Source organism: Akebia trifoliata, chromosome 7 (genome assembly GCF_017979445.1).
Source record: "Akebia trifoliata isolate Shusen 1 chromosome 7, ASM1797944v1, whole genome shotgun sequence".
NCBI classification, from domain to species: Eukaryota; Viridiplantae; Streptophyta; class Magnoliopsida; order Ranunculales; family Lardizabalaceae; genus Akebia; species Akebia trifoliata.
In genome coordinates, this window is record NC_141381.1 from 9,443,603 (window position 1) to 9,464,782 (window position 21,180).

The 21,180-nt window shown below is 38.3% G+C and overlaps 1 long non-coding RNA gene across 1 annotated transcript; it reads left to right on the forward strand.

Annotated features, from left to right (window-relative positions):
- The first annotated feature begins 8,355 nt into the window (after window positions 1–8,355).
- LOC147398188 (uncharacterized) lies at window positions 8,356–10,995 on the forward strand. Its single transcript, XR_015180146.1, has 2 exons — window positions 8,356–9,199; window positions 10,710–10,995. It is a non-coding gene; the product is annotated as an uncharacterized LOC147398188 (long non-coding RNA).
- Window positions 10,996–21,180: the final 10,185 nt, after the last annotated feature.

Here is a 21,180-nt window from a genome sequence, read left to right on the forward strand (position 1 = left end):
CATCAATGAAGACAATAATAAAAATATTTATGTAATCCTAGAATACACGTTGCATAAGGTCCATAAATATTGCAGGTGTATTAGTTAGACCAAACAACATCACTAGATAATCGAAGTGTCCTAATTGTGTCCTAAATGTTGCCTTAGGAATATCTTTCTCCTTGATCCTCAACTAATGGTATCCTGATCTTAGATTTATTTTGGAAAAGTATTTGACACTTCTCAGTTGGTCGACAAGATCATCAATCCCCGGAAGTAGATACTTACTCTTGATGGTGATCTAGTTTAACTTTCGATAGTCAATACATAATCTCTTCGATCCACCTTTTTTTTAAAAAAACAACACTAGAGTACCACATGGTGAGCTACTTTGGTGAATGAACCCTAGTTCTTTCAATTATTTGATCTGACTCTTCAACTCCTTCATCTCTGTTGGAGCCATTCAATAAGGTGAAATTGATATAGGTACAGTTCATGGAATCGTATCTATAGAGAATTCAAAGTTTCAAATTGATAGTTTTATCAGGTTTTCAGCGGCAAACATATTATACATTCTTCTTAGATCTTCATAATACTCATTATCTTATCTCCCATCTAAACTCTAATAGGCCGTTAGACACAGACTAACTCTTATCTTATATAGAACTAATTTGAGTTTTGATAGCATGCTGTCATACCCCCAAATCAAACACGAATCCCAACGATTCTTCTATTAGATACCAATGCATGATTATTTATCCCAATCCATAATAACATCTAATATAGACAATAATTTATTCAACAGTTATAATGCAACGGAGTGTAAAGCTAATAACCAATAATTACAGTTTTGGAAGCTAACATCAATCATAATCCATATCCATAAACTAACTTCAAAGACATGATCCTTCCAAACTATATAAAGACAAATAGTACTGAATAAAATAGGCACATAGTGCCCTGACAAAAGTTTCTTGAATGACAAAAAAGAATATTTTAAACTCTAATATGTAACACCCCGTATTTTTAACTCGTATCTCGAGGAGATCAGATAGTATTTATTCGAAGAATATTCTAAAAAGGAAACTTAGAGTCAAGTACTCGGATTATGCTATGTTCATTTTTGTTGAAAACCGACTTCGCCATTAGTTTCAAAATGATCGAAATATATAGTTTAGCCTGTAAGCAAGTTTGAATTCAAGTTCGGGTGAAAAAGTTAACAAATCCTCGAATTTCGTGTTGAGCGGGACCCAAAATAGAGAATTTTCGTTAGAGGGAGAATCAAGAAGATTTGACCATACCATTAGGACCGCAACGAAAAATTATTCGAAATGGTATACTCGTTTATCATTTTTCGAGCCCGAATAGTTAAGTTACGGTCGAACTAGAAAGAATAAGGAAATTACAAGTATGCCCTCGCCCTTGTTATAAAAGAAAGCTGATTTTCTTTTAATTCATTCTCTTTCTTCTCCAAAACACCCAAACTCAGCTTTTCTCAAATCTAGGATTCTCTCCTCTTCACCTCAAGATCTGTTAAGAAGGAATGACCGTTGAACCCTGACGAAGAATACAAAGTTGTCGGCTACGACGATAGCTACAACCTTACCCTCCTTCTTAATCCATTCACGTTCGTTTTCCTCACCCTCCACCAAAAATCAGCAAGTACATTAGGGTATCATCAAACTTGGAGCTTTACCTTATTAGTAGAGGCTCGTCTTTTAGGGTAGAAGTGAAAGAGAGTGTCGTCGTCAAAGAAGTTGCAAACCCTCGCCCTCTTTGCATCAAACTCAGTTCAACATCAACTCTTTCACCACCAACCTTGATCAATGTGTGAGTTTATCACGTTCGACGTCCACAAACTATGTAGGGGACTTTCAATTCCTATTGGTAACTTTAGATTTCGAAATGTGCATTTAGGTTGTTTTAATAAAACTTATTATTTGTTTTAAATTGTAGAAATCTTTGTTTGAATTGAAATTCATGCTAGAAATAAGGATTTGATGTGTTTTATCTATGTTTTAAATGTTGAATTCGTGGGTGGGTTGAGGGATTTGAAGAACGGAACAAAGATGTAAAGAAGAGATCGAAAAACCCAAAAATCGTGAGGAACTTTCAGTACTGTCGGCAGAAACCATCGGTGCCATCGACACTTGCTGAAGGCATTCTGTCGGTCCCACCGATAGAATGAAGCTTCTGCTACCGACGAAATCAAGAGAAAATTTTATGTTGTCGGCAAGACCGTCGATCCCACTGACATCCGTCGATGACCAATCTATCGGTTCCACTGACAGCACCCTGATTCTATCACCGACAGAAACAGTTCTCTTCAGAACTGAGTTTTGTCTTTTGCCTTGACCTCCCCACTACCTATACTTGACTTCCCACCCTTTATTTCATTAAAAACATTTAAGTAAATGTCAAGGTTTTACCCCCCATTTTGGAACAATGGAAATGATTTCGACGTTTTCGGTAAATTTTCAAAATGTAATAACTTTCGTATTACTTTGAATTAGATTACAAAAACTATATGGTGTCGAATCTCGTGATCGAGGTTTTCATTTCCAAAACTCATTTTCAATTTCGAGAACTTTGAAAAATTGAGTTTCTAACACTTTGCCAAATTTTCACCAGTTTTTACCATTTTGACCAGCTTAGGTACCGTGTATCACGGGACCTCGTTTTGAATAAACCTTGATGATTTTCAGTTAAAAATTCAAAAATGACTTTGAAAGATTGAAAATGAATGATTTGAATTGAAAAGACGAAAAGTGAAAGTACCGAAAGAACGAGAAAATGGATGAAACGGTAAAATGTCAGAATCACACCCGAGGGGTGATATCTGCATTTTACATTGTATGTTGTGTGTAGGTTCGTGAAAGGATATCCAGGTTATTAATGAAAGGGTTGTATGTTTATTTACGATTATTTAACGCGTGCGTTGAGTACTGTTATTTATTTTTAGGCCGGGTGGCCACAATTGCATGGTAGGAACTGGATATCCATTTTCAACCCTGTTCTGTTAATTTCTCTTTTGTTTTAAATGAAAAATCATATATATACGTAACTATTTTGTGAGCTGTTAAAGGGTCTATAAATGCCTGAAGGGATAGTGTGTCACATCATCCGGAGGGGTGCACTATCCTGGGATGTATGGTAGGGACCACCAAGTTCATACGTGGTATGGGACGGGTATGAGAGTTGAGTCAACTGGAATCCGGGTCCATTCCTTTTTTATCTTTACCAGTGAACGTGTATTGTAAAGGTGGTTGTATACAAGTGGAGTGTTATTTTGGGAATTACATGCATGCCTGATAGGCATAGACGAAGATGATTGGTCAGTGATCACTAACAATCTAGTAGTAGTTGAACGTTCTGACACATCGAAAAGAGACCCATTGCTTACGGTCACGTCAAACGGCCCGCCTGAGCCGGATAAATGGGCACTAGTGTGGTAAGCGCAGTGACCGACCACAAAATCAGGAACTAAAAGCCAGATTTATGTTGTAACACCATGTCCCGACTGGGAGCGATCCAGTCGTGAATCCCATCGTTCAAATTCCATACTCCACCAATTGTATTATGTATCTGTTGTTATATTTCGAACTATCAACTGAAAAACATGTTTATTATTTCAATGTTGCCAACTGTATTTGCATAAAATGAAAAATGTATAATGAATATGGATGTTGATGCTATGTGTAACTTTTAAACTATTTAGTTGCTCATCCCTGACTATATATACCAGTTAGTCGTAGTTTCAATTGTAAAATTTGCATGTTTTGAAATAATACAGTATGATTATTCGATTACGTTAGGTGAGGTTATTAGTAGGAATTGTTTGTGGACGTACTGGGTAACCATTGTTACTCACCCTTTCCTTCCATATTTTTTTTAGTTGTAGAGCCTATGCTTGGAGAGGCGAGTGTTGAGCCATCCGTCGAGGAGCATCTGGTTGGTCAGATCGACGACTGGTGTCCATTACTCGGTGAGCATTGAGATTATATCTCCTAGGAGTTAGTTCGTCCTAGGAGGTGTACATAGTGTTTTGGGCCGAGTGATAGAGCTATATTAGAGCGATAAAAATTTTGTAATCCTGTATATTTTACTATTTTGTGCCACCCTGATCTCACATTACGCCATTCGTCACTCATTCTCTTCCATACCTTGTATGTTTTTATCACATGTTATATATAGGATTTGTTTGGTTATTGTTTTATCAGGTTTGAGTTCCGTAGAACGCTAACATAAACAAAGGCAACTATGCCGAAATTTCGAGGCGCCACCTAGTACCTCGAAGCGGCCTTGGGATTTGTGTTAGCGTTTGGCGGGGCGTCACATAATATATCTCAGATTGAAGGAGACTGTAACTCATTAATATGCCCATCCTTGAAAACTTCCTCGTAAAATTCCTCTTCATATATTGGATCTTCAACAACTAAGTAATTTGAAATAGTGAATGGAAGGGTGAGTAATGAGAAGTTACTCAATAGGAAATATATCGTTCTAACATCGAGTCATAGCATGTAGTGTATAATCATACTTAAGCATTTAAATAATGCAGGTTTTATCATAACATAACATTCGAATAAGGATTAAATGAAAAGTAATAAACATTTGTAATTATCATCTATTTATTAGTTTTATCATCAAAATATTCTATCATGCTTCAGAATTTTTAAAGTAAAATATCTATCTATCATCACAAAATAAAGAAACATATATAATACAAACACGGAGTTGTAATCGATAAGAGAGTTGAGGAATATGCCAATATAACCGTCTCGACTATGGCAAATCGATATTCCAATACTTTACCTTCAATATGGAATGCCACCGTTCTTATTTGATTTTGTGGCTGATTTAGCCTACCACAGTGGGATGACTATTTATCCAATTCAGACTGGATGTTGAACAGAAATCCAATATTGAGTTCAACTAACGGTAAGATTGACCATTTTATTATTACAAACTCTTAATAATCACTAACTAGTCTAGGAGAGACTCTTCGCGTCTAAGCCTATTAAGAGGCAATACATGTGAATCTCGACTACTTTTACAATATAAAAAGATTGCCTTTATATGCAAAATTTTTCTAAAAAAAGATAAAAAAAAACTTTTAGATCTCACAAGTTGTACTACTTTCTAAAATATACCATACTACCAAGAAGCATAGAATCACAATTATTATTTTATATTGATCCCACCGTTTTAAAAAATATAGCAATGCATCACTCTTTTTAGGTTTTTTACGATCATTTTCTGATAAACAATCTAGTTTTATTTGAGTATATATATATATAATTTCTTTTTTCCAAAAATACAAACAATAGTAACGATCTCTAGCCAACATTATATTGTGTACATCTATCTATTCATCCTTCAATATAGAAAAAAAAGCAACGATTAGAGTGGGAGAGTCAGAGTCGAAAAACATTCATATATTACGTGGTCATGGGAATGTGAGATATCATTTCCATCCATCTATCAATCAATCATGTCTCACATGTGTAGATACCCCATTTTTGCATCTGCCTAATTCGACAATTCGTCACTTGGTTGTTGTGGATTCCTAATGATGAGCGCAAAGAACTCGAAGATTTGTGCGTACTATTTCTAATTTCTCCAATTTTAGTCCTTACTCGTTACGACTCGACATATAAATTTACACACGTTTAGGATTGCTACACCTTACACCCGATTCAGCAAGTACGTACGCTTAAGTTCACTATATATTTCAATAACTTAGAGACATTATGACACTAGGAAAATATGACCTTGAAATTTATAAATAATCACTTTGGGATTGAAAGAAACCTCACGCCAAAATTCGTAAAAATCAACAAAATGACAAAAATACCCTTAATAAATTTTGGACCTTCAAAAAGTCTTGAAAGTACCTCCATTGCATTCATAATATGATTTCGAATCTAATAAGATCCAAATTGAAGAAAATAGAAAATTTTATGAGAAATCACAAAAATACCCGAAATACCCCTCCATGTCTGACTTTTACCTAGAGACCTCATTCTTAGGAAAACATGATAAAAAAAAATTGAAAAATTCTTGACTAATCAAAATCAAATTAAAATTAAAAAATAATTGACCAATTGAGATTTGAAATCAAATTAAAATCCCAATATAATCAAAATTACATTAAAATTAATTGAACAATTCAAATTAAAATTTTATCAAAATCCAATTAAAAATTCAAGTTAAAAATCAATCAAATAAATTTCAAATTAAAATATAAAATCAAATTGAAAATAAATTTAAAGTTAATCGACCAATTAAAAGTCAAATTAAAATTTAATCAACCAACAAAATTCAAATTAAAATTTGATAGACCAAAAAAGTCCAAATTAAAATTTAACTGATTAATCAAATTTCAAATTTAATCGACCCACTAAAATTCAAATTCAAATCAATTAACATATAAACTCCCAATTAAAATCAAAACAACCATTAAAAATAAAAAATAAAATCAATCAATCAAAGCTTAATCCATGAAGGACTATCAAGGTACGTGTAACGTGGGATCACCACCCGTCTATTCTCTTAATAGAAACATGAGAGAGGAGAAAAAAAAGAAAGAAAATGTCCAACGTCCCATTCTCTTAGAAATAGAAGACAAAAAGAAACAAAAACACACACACACACACACACATATATCCATGTTTTGGGAGACACAACTTCTTCTCTCCATCTTTCCCTCTCCCCACATTTTAGAAGAGAGCTTCTTCTCTCCATCTCTCCATTTCCCCATGTTTTAGAGAAACCACACAACAAATCTTCTTCTCTCCAGCTCTTCCTTTCTCTCATGTTTTAGAGAGACTCCCTCTTTCCCACGTTTTAGAGAAGCAACCACTTTCCCTCTCTCTTCCCATTCTCTTCAACCCAACCAATAGGCTCTCCTTTTGGCTGATGTGTTTCTTTCTCACAACCCACGTTTTGCTCTTTATTCTCCCTCTCCAGATTGTCCAACACCAGCCACTACTATTCTTCTCTCTCACTCTTCACGTTCTGCTCCTCTTTCTCTCTAGTTCAGACTCCATACAATAGGCCCCTATCCAATCATCTCTTTCACAGACTCTCATTACTCTCTACAGGCTCTCTACACATTCTTCTCCCACGTCTTTACTGCTCTCTCCCACATTTTTGGTTGAAACTCTCTAGACGCTATCTCTTTCATACTTTAACTTTTCCATAGTCCATCATAGCAAGCCACAACAACCCCTTCTTTTTCCCCATAGTCCCTTACAGCAAGCCACATTAACCCTCTATAGTCCATCATAGCAACCCACAACATCCCCTTCTTCTTCCCCATAGTCCATTACAGTAAGCCACGACAACCCTTTCTTCTTCTCTATAGTCCATCACAACACTCATACACGACCTCTTCACCTCTCGGCCGCAGTCACAATATATATATATATATATGTAGACACCCTAATTTGAACAGGCCCATACTCGAAAGGGCCCAAAAATACAGATCTTTCAATAAAAATTGCCAACGGGACTCAAAGGCCCAAGTCATTAAAAAATGATATTTTGATCGAATCAAGGCCCTCAAGACCCCCTAAGGGTCTAGGGGATCCACCAAAAGGACTCGGCCCACCTTACGCTTTCCCAATATTCACCGCTCCGCTTCCAAACCCAAAAAACGCTAAATTTTTGATAAACTTCACCAATGGGCCTAAAAAGCTTGATTTGCCAATACGTGGCATTTTGATAAATTCAATAAATTCAAAAATCTCAAAAAAATTAATAAATTAAAAAATGTGGGACTTGGGATGCTTAACCCTCCTCTACTACCACCGCTCCGCCTCCGAATCCGCAAACACCTTAAGCCCATTCAAAACCCACAACCCTCCTAAAACCCAAGCCCAATATACTAAAAGCCCACAAACCACTATCCATACCCAATTCATTATCCAACCCATAATCCTAACCCAACAACCACTACCCACATTAACCAATCACTATTTTTATCATCAAAAGGTGTGTAACACCCCAAAATTTTAATTCGTATCTCGAGGAAAATAAATAGTGGAATTTTAAGAAAATCTTGAAAGTGGGACTTAGGGTAAAACTGTGGGACCTTGTTTTGTTCATTTTTAATAGAATCTGACCTCACCATTAGATTCAAAATGATCGAAAAACATAGTTTAGCCTGTAAGCACGCTCAAATGCGAGTCCGAATATAAAAGTTGCAAAATCCTCGATTACCGAGTCGGACCAGGCTAAAACAGTGACTTTTTATTAGAACAATAATTTATAAAATTTGATCATACCATTGGGTTCATAACAAAAAATTATTCAACATAGACTATTTATTTGTCATTTTTGGAGATCAGGAAGTCGAATTATCGCCAAAAACGAAAACGACATCAAGTTTATGGGTCACGTCAGGCCAAAAATGTAAATTTTTGATGGAGACATAATTTGTAGAAATTGACTATATCATTAGATCCGGAATGAAAAATTAGGCGAAATAGAGTATTCGTTTGTCAGTTTTGGAGACCGAATGACCAAGTTATCGTCGATCAAAACAATAGGCGAAATACCGAATTCGTCCCAAATATTATATAAATAATATTTAATTTTTTTTTTTAATCTCATCTTCCCCAACGCGTCTAAACAGCCGAGACCTATACGAAATGAATTTTTTTTTTCTCTTCAACCTTCCACCTCAGATCTCTCGCAAATGGTCCACTTTCGACGATCGCCGCAGAAGAGAAAAAGGTCCGCAGCTTCGTTCTCTACAAAACCCACCCAACCTTTCTTCATTTCACTTTCTATTTCACCCGATATCGTCAAAAATCAGCCGTATTTGGATACGGAAATTTCGAAACTTTGACCTCGGATTTCGTCCGTTTCGGGGTCAAATCACTTTCCGACGAAGAAGGGAGAAACGTCCGCAGCCTCATTTTCTACATAACCCAACCAAGTTCCTTCCGTTTTCTTGTCTTTTTTACCCCGTATAGTCAAAAATCAGCCGTATTTTTATACGAAGATTTTCGTAACTTCGACATCGGTTTTCATCGATTTCGGGGTCAAACCGTCTTTCGCCGTAGAAGGGAGAAGAGACGAGTACATCGAGATCTTCGAAACCACCAAGCCAGTTTCGAAAATCAGCCGCTTCGAAGTTCGGTCCACCTCGATTTTCGCGCCAATCGTCTCGATTTCCGCGCACGTGCTTCAATTCCGTCGCCTAGAGATTGTAAGGAACTCTCAATTTCTATTAGTAATCATAGATTGTGAAAATTGCATTTAGGATTTTATTTGAAAAATTTAGATGTATTTCCGAAATATAGAATTTTTTGTTTATTTCAAAATTCACGCCAGAAATTGCATGTTTGATATGTTTTAATTGTATTTTTAACAAATTATACGTGGGTAGAGTATTATAACGGGTTATTTCCATAAATTGGGTCTTGTGCACTGTTCGGACCCCGTTTTGATATAAAAATTGTATTTTTTTTCAATAATATTGATAGAAATAAATTCTATAGTTGGAAAATGTGATTTAATATTTAATGAACTCATTTTGAGTTGATGAATATCAGAAAATGGATATTTTATTGAAGAGATTGAAAACTATAAACATCGAAGAAAAAGGAAAAAGGGTATGAAACGGTAAAATGTCAGAGTCACACCCGAGGGGTGATGTCTGCATTTTACGTTGTTGTGTTGTATGCAGGTTGGTGAACGGATATCCAGGGATAATGTTACTGGTTGTATGTTTATTTACTTTCTGTTAGCGCGAGGCGCTCTGTTATGTTATTTATTTTAGGCCGGGTGGCCACACTTGCATGGTAGGAAACTGGATATCTATTCTCAACCTTATATTGTTAATTTCTCTTTTGTTTTCAAATGAAAATAATATATATAAGTAGCTATTTTGTGAGCTGTTAAAGAGTTTATGAATGCCTGAATGGATAGTGCATCATATCATCCGGAGTGGTGTACTATCCTGGGATGTACGGTAGGGACCACCAAACTCATACGTGGTATGGGACGCGTATGAGAGTGGAGTCACAACTGGAATCCGGGTTTATTCCTCTCTATCTTTACCAGTGAACTTGTAATGTAAAGGTGGTCGTATACGAATGGTTTGTATATTTGGGAATCACTTGCACGCCTGATAGGCATAGACGAAGATGATTAGTCAGTGATCACTAACAATCTATAGTAGTCGAACGTTCTGACACATCGACAAGAGACCCATTGCTTACGGTCACGTCAAACGGCCAGCCTGAGCCGGATAAATGGTCAACCAAACGTGGTAAGTGCAGCGACCGGCCACAAAATCAGGAACTAAAAGCTAGAGAGAAATTGTAACATCATGTCCCGACTGGGAGCGATCCAGTCGTGAATCCCAACACTCTAATTCCAATACTCCACCATTGTGTATTATGTATCTGTTGCTTATTTTGATATATAAAATGAAATGCATGTTTATTATTTCCATTTGATCAATTAGATTTGTATAAAAAGAGAATGTTATAGTGAGTACTGCTGATCGATGTAATGTGAGTTTTAAAATGTTTAGTTGCTCATCCCTGGCTATATATACCAGTTAATCGTAGGTTTCTTCTGTAAAACTTTGTTTATTTTAAAATGATTCAGTATGTTTATTCGTTCATGTTAGGAGAGGTTATTGGCAGAAATTGTTGCTTCCTTACTGGGTAACCATTGTTACTCACCCTTTCCTTCTCCATTTTTTTTAGTTTCAGATCTGAAGCTTGGCGAAACAAGTGTAGAACAAGAGCGAGGATCATCTGGTTGGTCAGATAGACAACCAGAGTCCGTCACCTGGTAAGTATTAGGGCTATACCCCCTAGTGGTGTCAGTTTCTCCAGGTAGTCTTATGGATTCTGTCTTGAGTGTTAGGAATTATGTTAGAGTGAGGAATTTTGTATAATCCTGTATATAATTTTTCTTCTTCCGCACTCTGATCTATCGAACATTATTAGACGTATATAGGCTTCCGCTAGTATTATATTTTGTTTGTTATATGCAGGATTGTATGTCGTTTATCAGGTGCAGGTTGAATCGCCTTGGAATGCTAACATAAACAGAGGAGACCATGCCGAAATTTCGAGGTGCCACCTCGTACCTTGAAATCTGACATGGGGATTTGTGTTAGTGTTCGGCGGGGCGCCACAAGGTGACACATGTCATCACCCCATCTCACCTCCCTCATCCAACTACCTACCCCATTAATTTTCTTTAAACCTCATCTACCCACACATCAACCCATCACCTTTTCTCTCAAATCAAACACATCTACCCATACCCCTAATCTACCCTCATCATTCCCCACAAAACCCACATCTACAACCTAAACCTACACCCATCCTCTCAAGTCAAACACTCAACCTCTCCCATCAACCTATCTCAACCCTTCATTTCCACCCACATTGACACATGGCATCATCTCCCTCACTCTCCCAAAATATCATCAACCACCTCTTTAAATCCTCCATTCTCTTAAACTAAATATCATTTAATCACAATCACCATCTTAAACTCACCTCACCAAACACTCTACCCAAATGGGTTGGGTAGGATCCTAACCATTTGGGTCAAAACTCACCCATGTAACTTCCCTTTCCTAAATACCCTCTAATCTCCTCTAAATTACACCTACTTCTTTCTCAAACTTATAACCATTCTATAATTTTTCTTCATTTCACTCCATTATATCCCTAAACTAACCCTTCAACATCTATAAATACCCTCATCCTCTTCCCAAAAAATCTCCCAACTTTTCACTACAAAAATTATCCCCCCAACTCTCATTACTAACCACTATTACCTATTCTCGTTCACCAATTCTCCCTTACTAGCTCTACACCAAGTCTTACAAAAACAAAAGAAAACAAAAAATCCATCTTCTCTCCTCATATTTTCTCCAATCTCATACTAATCATCTACAAAAAAAATAATCACATCTTTTTACGTCACTAAGGACTCAAAAGACTTTAAGGAGAAGAAGAAGGAAATTGAAGATACAAGGTGGGTTCAAGGCAATCCCCCCTCTCTCTCTACCCTCTCCTCCTCCCTCTTCTATTATCCCCCCTCCTCTTCATTTATTTTAAATGGATTTAAGATGAGTGGATCTCAAGGCAAATGATCCATTAGGATCATCTCTTTCAATTTGATGATCCTATGATCGATCCAAAAATAAATCCCTACTTAGGGTACACATTATCAACACGTGGCACTTTCGTTTTTATTTTTGTATTTTCGATTAAAATGACCGAGTTGAGTTGAGGTTACCACTATTTAGTGGGGAGAAAAGGGTGCCTAACACCTTCCCTTTTCTCCAATCGAGCCACTTACCCCGAATCTCAAGGTTCAATTAGTTCCTATCCATCGAGAATCACTAAACGCCAAAAATGTCACATTTTCTAAAAAATGCACATCGGGTGACCATTCACACCCACTTACAAAAATGAATGGTGGCGACTCCTAACATTCGTAGATGTGGTCGTTGTAATGACGAAATCACGTGTCTACAGCTTGGCGACTCCACTAGGGAGCAATGGTTTTACCCTCGTGTCAACTCGGTCATTTTTGAAAAAAAAAATTTCAAAATATTCTCATATGAAAGCTAACATTATTTGTTGTATTTATTTTTTAGGTATGTTTCTTTTTATTTATTTACTCCCTTGAAAAAAAAATTAAAAAAAAAAATTGATTTTACTTCATTTTATTCGATTATATGCCTTGTAAACATGTGTATCATCAAAAAAATGAGAAAAAAATTTCTTTTTTTTTGGCCCAAGACAAAACTTAGAGGCAATGTGCCTCAAAATGGGTATAAAAAAATTAAAAAATAAAAAATAAATAAAAAAGTCATTTTTCTTTTTTTTGGCCGAATGGACAGTCGAACTTAAACTGATTGTAACTTTCTCGTTCGATCTCCGATTAGCTATTAGTGCATATCGATTTGGGGTAGAACAAAATTTTCTTCCAAATGTGACAAAGTCAGTAACATTTTGTCAAGTCAGAATCGATTTTTGAGCTCGTTTACTATAGGTTACGCTGTCATTTCCGTTTGACGTCTCGTCGCGATACAGAATGAGTAAGAAAAAAGAGCATAAAAAAGAAAAAAAATTGGCCCAAGCCAAAAATCAGAGGCAATGTTCCTCAAAATGAGCACACAAAAAAATTAATTAAAATTTTTTTTTTTTTGCTCAGCTTGTTCCTTACATCAGTCTTGGAAACTTTCCTCTTGGAATTTATTTTTATTTTAAGTTTTAAAGCTTTAAAAGATCAAACGGATCATCTTTTTTAAACTCAGGGCGTACCGCTCGCCACTTTTTGATTGATCAAAATGAAAATTCAAAGCAATCATCGGTTGGACCATAAAAAAATAAAAAAAAAGAGAAGTCCTTTTATGATTAGTTCATTCGTAAAATTGAAAAAAAAATGATGAAAAAAGAAAAAAATCGATTGGATGATGCTTAACTATGAATGTGCAACCCTTATGGACTAATTATCTAAAAAGCTATGGTCTCTTTGATCTGACCAACGGGCCCACTCATATGAAAAATGCCTCGGGAACACCCTATCCTATTTGCACACACCACTAGCACGTTTACTTTACTGTATTACACGCTTGCATGTCCCTAATAGCCAATGTGGCACTAGTGCGTGGTCCGGTCTCCTCGAAGATGCGATGTCATTCATAAAAACTACAACTCCAATCACGTACCGTAAGGTATATAAAACTGGGGCATCAATACCATTTGATCAGGTGATTCTGAAAGGTATATTGATACACCTATGTTGGAGCGACCTGAGCCTTTGTCCTATTGTAAGCCGCACGGTCACATGTTCCGATTGCCAACGTAGTACTAGTACGTGGTCGGTCCTCTCGTGGGATGCGAAAACCATTTATGAAAGCTACAACTCCTGACTCGTACCTGTAGGTATATAAAAGATAATATAAGTACATCAATTGCACTTCTTGGTCAAAACCAGTGCCTAAGCAAGATCCTGTCCCGCTGTACCCTGTTGTACGAGGGGGATAGACTACGTCTATTCTAGATGAGAGGTATTTAAGTGGGCCCTTGCTCAGCATCATGCGCCACCTCTCAACTGGGGATCAAACTGGCTGTTTTTGACTTCAGAGAAGTGGATTGAAGTTTTAGATTATCACCTATATGGTATATCAAACCAAGTCACCACGTACCGTCTGATTGAGTATGCTTGAGAGGTATATAGGTGTGCTTGGGCAAGGGTGGCCAGATAAAAATGCATTGCACGTAGTAAGCTTAGAGTCTAGAAGCCTTCCCTGTACGTCACAACTCGAACTTATCGTGAGTGTTCTCGGGTTGTTCATTAAGTGGAACCTGATGATTGATGTATGTGAATGATGTGAATGATAAGATCAGAGTTTATGATTGTCCTCAAGGATCAAAAATTTTGTTTTCAGAAATTAAGATGGGTGCACCGGCCCAATAAAGAATCCATTTCTTGCAAAAATTCAATAATGACCCAGTCCATCTCGATCCAACAATCATGATAGGCCGGGCCATTTAAATCAAAAGTGAAATCAAATTTTCAAAGGAGAAAAGTGGTTTACAAAAGAAAAATATTTTTCAGAAAGTATGTTTTCCAAAAGAAGTGTTCTTTAGAAAAAAATGTTAAAAAAAAAAAAATAATAAAAAAGGGTGTTTTCAAGAAAGTGTTTTCCATAAAAACAAAATTTTTCAAAAGAAAAGTAATTTTACATGGACCTGGGAAATGTACTGAACTATTCTTTTGTGTCAACTCAAAATGCTGGCTGTAGGCAATAACCCAATCGACTAGTTGGTCAAAACGACCATCACAGGGATGCACACCGTAGAGAAATTCAACTTTGGGAAATTCATGTTGAGAGGCACCCCTGTACTTCCACGAGTTTGAGATAGATTGGAACCTGTTGCGTGCTATGGTTAAGCGTTGGAACCCTTATCTTCACATCTTCCATATTAGACATATGCATTTGTGTCCTACTCATGAAGACTATTGTGGCATCATGGGGATATCTACTTCAGGTCCTCTAGTCAGGCCTTCATTGAAGACAGGATATTCTGGTGATCTCGCCACAGGCCTAAACATTTCAAAGGAAGAAGCCAAGGCCTTAGTCCGTAACGGGAGATTGGATTTAGTACCCTTATTGAGTCCATACCACTCTCGTAGTCATCCCATCAATGTAAAACCAGAAGCTTGGAGAGCCACTAGAGACTATCGATTGTGTTTAGGAATCTTCGCCCAATACATACTGACCTCCAAAAGTGAGGGTCAAACTGTTCCTGAGTCTTTCATAGGCATAGCTTCCCAGCTCTCTAGAAAAGCCAACCTTGTACCTCTTATTCTAGTTGAAACCTTCTTAGGTTTGGATGCCATAAAAATGGTGAGGGAAGGGATTTCAAAGGAAGTCCTCACCTACTTTATATGTGGCTTTGCGATCGTCTTAAAATTGTGCACATTCCTTCAACCCTCGAGTATAGGCCAGAGCACTTTTTTAAGAGAAACATGTTAGTGCGTCACAACTCAGTTAAGGCTAGGAGCAAATGGTTGGATTCTCGCCTTGCCCGTCATATTGGTTTGAGATGCCCTTGGTGGATGACGGACTACCCTATTTTAGGTACTAAAGGATCCTATTACGTCCGTTTGATTGGACTGGAGGAAACATCTTTTTACCAACCTGCCTTGATCCTAGAACAGTACGAAGTACTTATAGAGTTTTTGCTACCTCAACACAAACAATTCTTTTCTCCCGAACCATTGACTGAAAAATTAGTGCATCTCATTGAGAAGGCTTGGACAAGTGCACCTTAGGATATCCAGATGGACCAGCAGAGTTCAAAGAGCTAGTCGTTAGACCAAGAGAAGCAAGTCTAATTGTCCTAGCAATCCTGATGACGATCAAAACAAATCCAAGCGTCCATGTAAAAGAATGTAAGATAGAGTTATTGAAAGTTGTTATTAAAAGAAAATCTTATCTGTCAAGCAATTTTCAATTGTTCAATAAAATTTCTTTTAGTGGATAACCATGGCATAAATGAATTGTTTAATAGGTCAGTGTACAAAATTTAAAATGTAATCTTCTTTTTCAAAATGTCATATCGACTCCGTGTCGATGCCAGCTCCGTGTTGATGAAATCACTTTTAAATATTTTATCGACTCCGTGTCGATGCCAGCCCCGTGCTGATGAAGTTATTTTTATCTTATCGACTCCGTGTCGATGCCAGCTCCGTGCTGATGAAATCGTTTTTAAATTTTACCTACTCCGTGTCGATGCTAGTTCCGTGCTGATGAAATTTCTTTTTCAAAATGCTTTACTGACTCCGTATCGATGCCAGTCCCGTGCTGATGAAATTTCTTTTTAAAATATTTTACTGACTCCGTGTCGATGCCAGCCCCGTGCTGATGAAGTTTTTTTTATCTTATCGACTCCGTGTCGATACCAGCTTCGTGTTGATGAAATTTCTTTTTCAAAATGTTTTACCGATTTCGTGTCGATGCCAGCTCCGTGCTGATGAAATCGTTTTTAAATTTTACCGACTCCGTATCGATGCCAGCTCCGTGCTGATGAAATCGTCTTTAAATGTTTTACCTACTTCGTGTTGATGCCAGCTCCGTGCTGATGAAATCGTTTTTTTAATTTTACCAACTCCGTGTCGATGCCAGTTCCGTGTTGATGAAATCTTTTTTAATTTTATCGACTCCGTGTCGATGCCAGCTCCGACTGATGTAATTCTTTTTGCAAAATCTTTTTTATCGGCTCCGTGTCGATGCCAGCTCTGTACAGATGAAATCTTTTTAGTTTTATCGACTCCGTGTCAATGCCAGCTCCGGCTGATGTAATTCCTATTTCAAAATATTTTGCCAGTCCCGTGTTGATGCCAACTTTGCGTTAATGTCGGTTCCGTGCCGAAGAACTCTTTTCTTTGAAACTCGTTTACTTTAAAATAAATAGCTTTACCCGACCTAATAAAATGTCATGCATTTTTCCTTTTGTAAACAAGATAGTAATGCTTGGTCTTCTGTACCCAAAGGTGGCCAAACGAAAGAAATATAAGCAACTAGAGGAACCTCCGTATTTTCTTAGATCTTCCACCGTTATCATGAGTTCTTTCGAACTAGCACAACCCCTAGTAGTTTAAACGTCAGGTATCGATCCACAGATAGCAGTACTATTGAAAATAATTGAGAGGCAAGAAAAAATTGTAAGTGCCGTGTTAACAAACGCCAGCATCATGCAAGCCAAACAATACAGCAACATGCGTCCGGATCAAATTAGGATCTACCCGAACAACATCCACAAGGACCATAGACCACCATGCCTCCTGCAGTGCTTGAATACCAGGGGCCCCGGCTCTATATTCCGTAGAATCGACCACCCCCTGTGGTCATTCCTGATGACGAATGCGAGTATAGGGCCACAGAGGCCAAGAGTGCCACAGATGAAAAATTGGCTCAGCAAATCGAGTCTCTACAGGAAGAAATGAGGAGGATGAAGGGCATCAACACTACGAGTGGAACTCGGTTCAAGGACCTTTGTTTCTACCCCAATACTCAATTACCGGCCAAGTTCAAATGTCCAGAATTTGAAAAATACAGTGGGGTGGGGTGTCCGCTGTCACACTTGAAATTATACTGTTGATCTATGTGCCAATATGGCAAAGATGACAGGCTACTGGTACAGTTATTTCAAAGAAGCTTAACGGGGCCGGCTCTTAAGTGGTTCTCCGGATTGGACCATACACTCATCAAGAATTGGCAGGACCTAGCTGAGATGTTCTAGCACAACTATCGGTTCAATACGGATGTAGGATTGGATCGAAACGACATGGCTAAGATGGTGAGAAAACGGAGGGAAACAGTAAAAGAGTATGCCCAGAGATGGTGGGAGTCTGCTTCACAAGTGAGGCCTGCAATGACTGAACAAGAGATGAACACCACGTTCATCTCAACACTAGGGCATGCCTTTTATACTCATCTGGTTGGACACACTACAGGCACCTTATCAAATTTAGTTCAAGTGGCAGACCGGGTCAAGGACGGGATTCGAACTGGTCTAATATTTGACTTTACAGCCTTGAGTGCAACAGTAGGGACATCGGCGCAGAATAAATTCGTTCTTTTTGTCAAAAAGAAAGAGGAAACTCAAGTCAACAATGTACAACCCAGCCAACCTCTTTTCATTCAAGCATCAGTTCAGAGGCCGCAGGCACTACAAGTCCCTTGGCGCCAGTACCTCGGGCTGCTTGGGCTTCAGCACCGCAGAATCCCTTTCATACAGTTCCTCCGCAAGCACAACCAGCACCACAGTATGGGCAAAATCAACAGGCACGACCTAACAGGATAAACAAAGTATTTACCAGATTGCCCATGACACTATCAGAATTACTGCTACTCTTACTTAGAGGCGAATATCTAGTAAAACGTCCACCAAATCCTGAGGCTGCAAAAGGGCCAGGGTACAACCCTAACCTGTTCTGTGAATTCCACATGGGTGCACCAGGGCACTCCACAGATCAATGCTGGCAGCTCAAGCATCAAGTACAGAACCTGATCGATAAAAAGGCTCTTATCCTAGATGGGCCTGCCAACCCACCCCAAAAACAGAATATCAATCAAAACCCCCTACCTACTCACAATGGAGAGGGGAGTGGGCATAGGGTAAGTGTCATTTGTGAAGAACTCGACTTCAATCCTTCGGATTTGATAGTGCCTATCGGGGCAAAAATCAAGGTCCACCTAACCCAGGAATCAAAGGTATCCACGATTAACACAGTCAACCATTACACAACAAATTCATCTCAAAATCTACAAGCGCTTCTCAGATTGGCCGACCTTACTATCCATCCCACTAATCAAAATGCTACTATCCAACCACCTTTAGTTATACCTTATAGATCACTAAGCCATCAAAATTCAACCCGACCTCCTCTTGTTATACCCTACACACTGCCAAATGCTCAAAGATCAACCCAACCCCCTCTTCATATACCATACACTGCATCTTCACGACCACCGCTCATCATCCCATACACTCCATCAATACCATCGCCACCACCCCTCATCCTCAATGTAAAACCCGATCCACCTCCCATGACCATACATTCACCTAAACCATTCCCCTATGGCTCCGACCAAACGATTCCCTGGAGCTATGAGACCACCATCACCACAATCATAGGGGTTGAAACAATGAAGAAAGCAATGGGGACTGATATCGATCATATGACAAGGGCAGGGCGATACAAAAAAATATCAAAAAAAGAGTAAGCATCAGGGAAGAGACTAAAGAAACAACAAAAGGCATGACAGATGAAGAGAAAAGAAAAGTAAAATGAAAGGACAAAATGAACGAGAATGAACAGAAAGAAGAAAAGGCGAAAGTGACGGATAAGGAAGCTGCAGACTTCATTAAACTCATTCTCAAGAGTGAGCATAATATAATGGATAGATTGAACAAACAACCAGCTCAAATCAGTATCCTGGGTCTGGCGCAAAAGTCAGAAGAATACTAAGAGGCATTACTGAGAGTTTTGGGAAAATCGCATGTACTTGTAACTACCTCCCCCGCGCAACTAGAACAAACGATTGGCCAGATAATGGCCCCCAATCCCATTATTTTCACTGAAGATGAATTTGTGCCTAGAGGAACGGGGCACGTCGAGCCACTAAATATTATGATCATATGCAAGGGTATGATGATTGCCAGGGTGCTGATTGATAATGGCTCAACACTTAATGTTTGTTCGCTCGAGACCTTTCGGAAACTTAACGCTGATTGGTCACATGTCAAGCCAAACAACAAGGTTGTCCGAGGGTTCGACAGTTCAAGAAGAGATTCCTTGGGAGAAGTGGATTTACCGATCACAATAGGTCTTTGCACCTTTGAAGTGACATTTGAGGTCATGGAGATATCGACAACCTTCAATTTATTACTTGGCAGGCCATGGATCCATATAGCAGGGGCTGTACCGTCTTCGTTGCACCAAAGAGTTAAATTCATTATGGGACAGAGAATGATATCAGTACTGGCAGAAAATCTTATCCCGGCTAGAAGAGCTCCGGATGTGCCATTTATCGACATTGAGATGACGAAGGACAAAGCACTCTATCACTCTTATCAATTCGCGGCTGTCAATCATATCGAAAAGGGGAAAGCGAAGGTAAGGGCAAAGCTATCAAGAACAAATCTGATGATTGGTCGGGTTATGAAAAGGGCAGGTTACCGACCCAAGCAAGGGTTGGGATCGGGAGGAAGAGGAAGAGCTACATCGGTCGAAACAAGAAAGGATACTCATTATTTTGGTCTGGGGTTTAGGTCCACAAAAAGGGATATTGAAGAAATGAATGGCAAGAAAAAAGAGCTTCGATTAGCAAGAAAGCAAAATCGTGAATCGAACGTCTGGAATCTGGACCGAGTCCCTCACATCAGTGTTAGCTTCCCGAAGTCCCATATCAGACCCAACAGCTTATCAGAACCACCACTAGCAAAAAAGTCAAAAATGGTAAATTTCACACCGGTGCACCTTCATGAAGACTCAATTGTTGAGTCCCAGTCATCCTTCGTAGAAGGCATTGATGTTTTATTCAATGGGGATTCCAATGAAAGTCTATCAGAGACCATCTTAGAATCAACCAAAGTGGAAATCACTACTAGCCAAGGGAACAAATCACCCTTTCCAACGGGCATTGACTAGGCATCAGTCGTCATCCCACCGAGTTTGGGAGGGACTATGTCCCCATCTGACAAAAATCAATCGGAGATCATGGTTATCTCTGAACCACAAACCAAATCACCCAACACATCACTTTCACATCTCATCCGCCCCCTCAGAGAAGGAGAAATTCTGAACAATTGGGAAGAATTCCCTCTAACCCTTGAGGCTACCATAGCTTCCAAAAAAAAATACCGTTAGGCAACATCAGCCTGCCCGAGGATCATAACGATCCCTTGTCCTCGGGTAAAGACTATTTTGAGGGCTCCCTATCTTTACTAATGCATGACTGCTCTTCTGATTTCAGATGTTCGGAAAATAGCACTCAAAAACCAAAAAAATAAAAAATTCTTCAAAAATCAAAAAGTCTGCAAAAAAAAAAAAAATCAAAAAGCTTTCAAAATTGTAAAAAAATAGATATTTTCCAAAAGTCAAAAAAAGAGTTTTCAAGGGATCTGT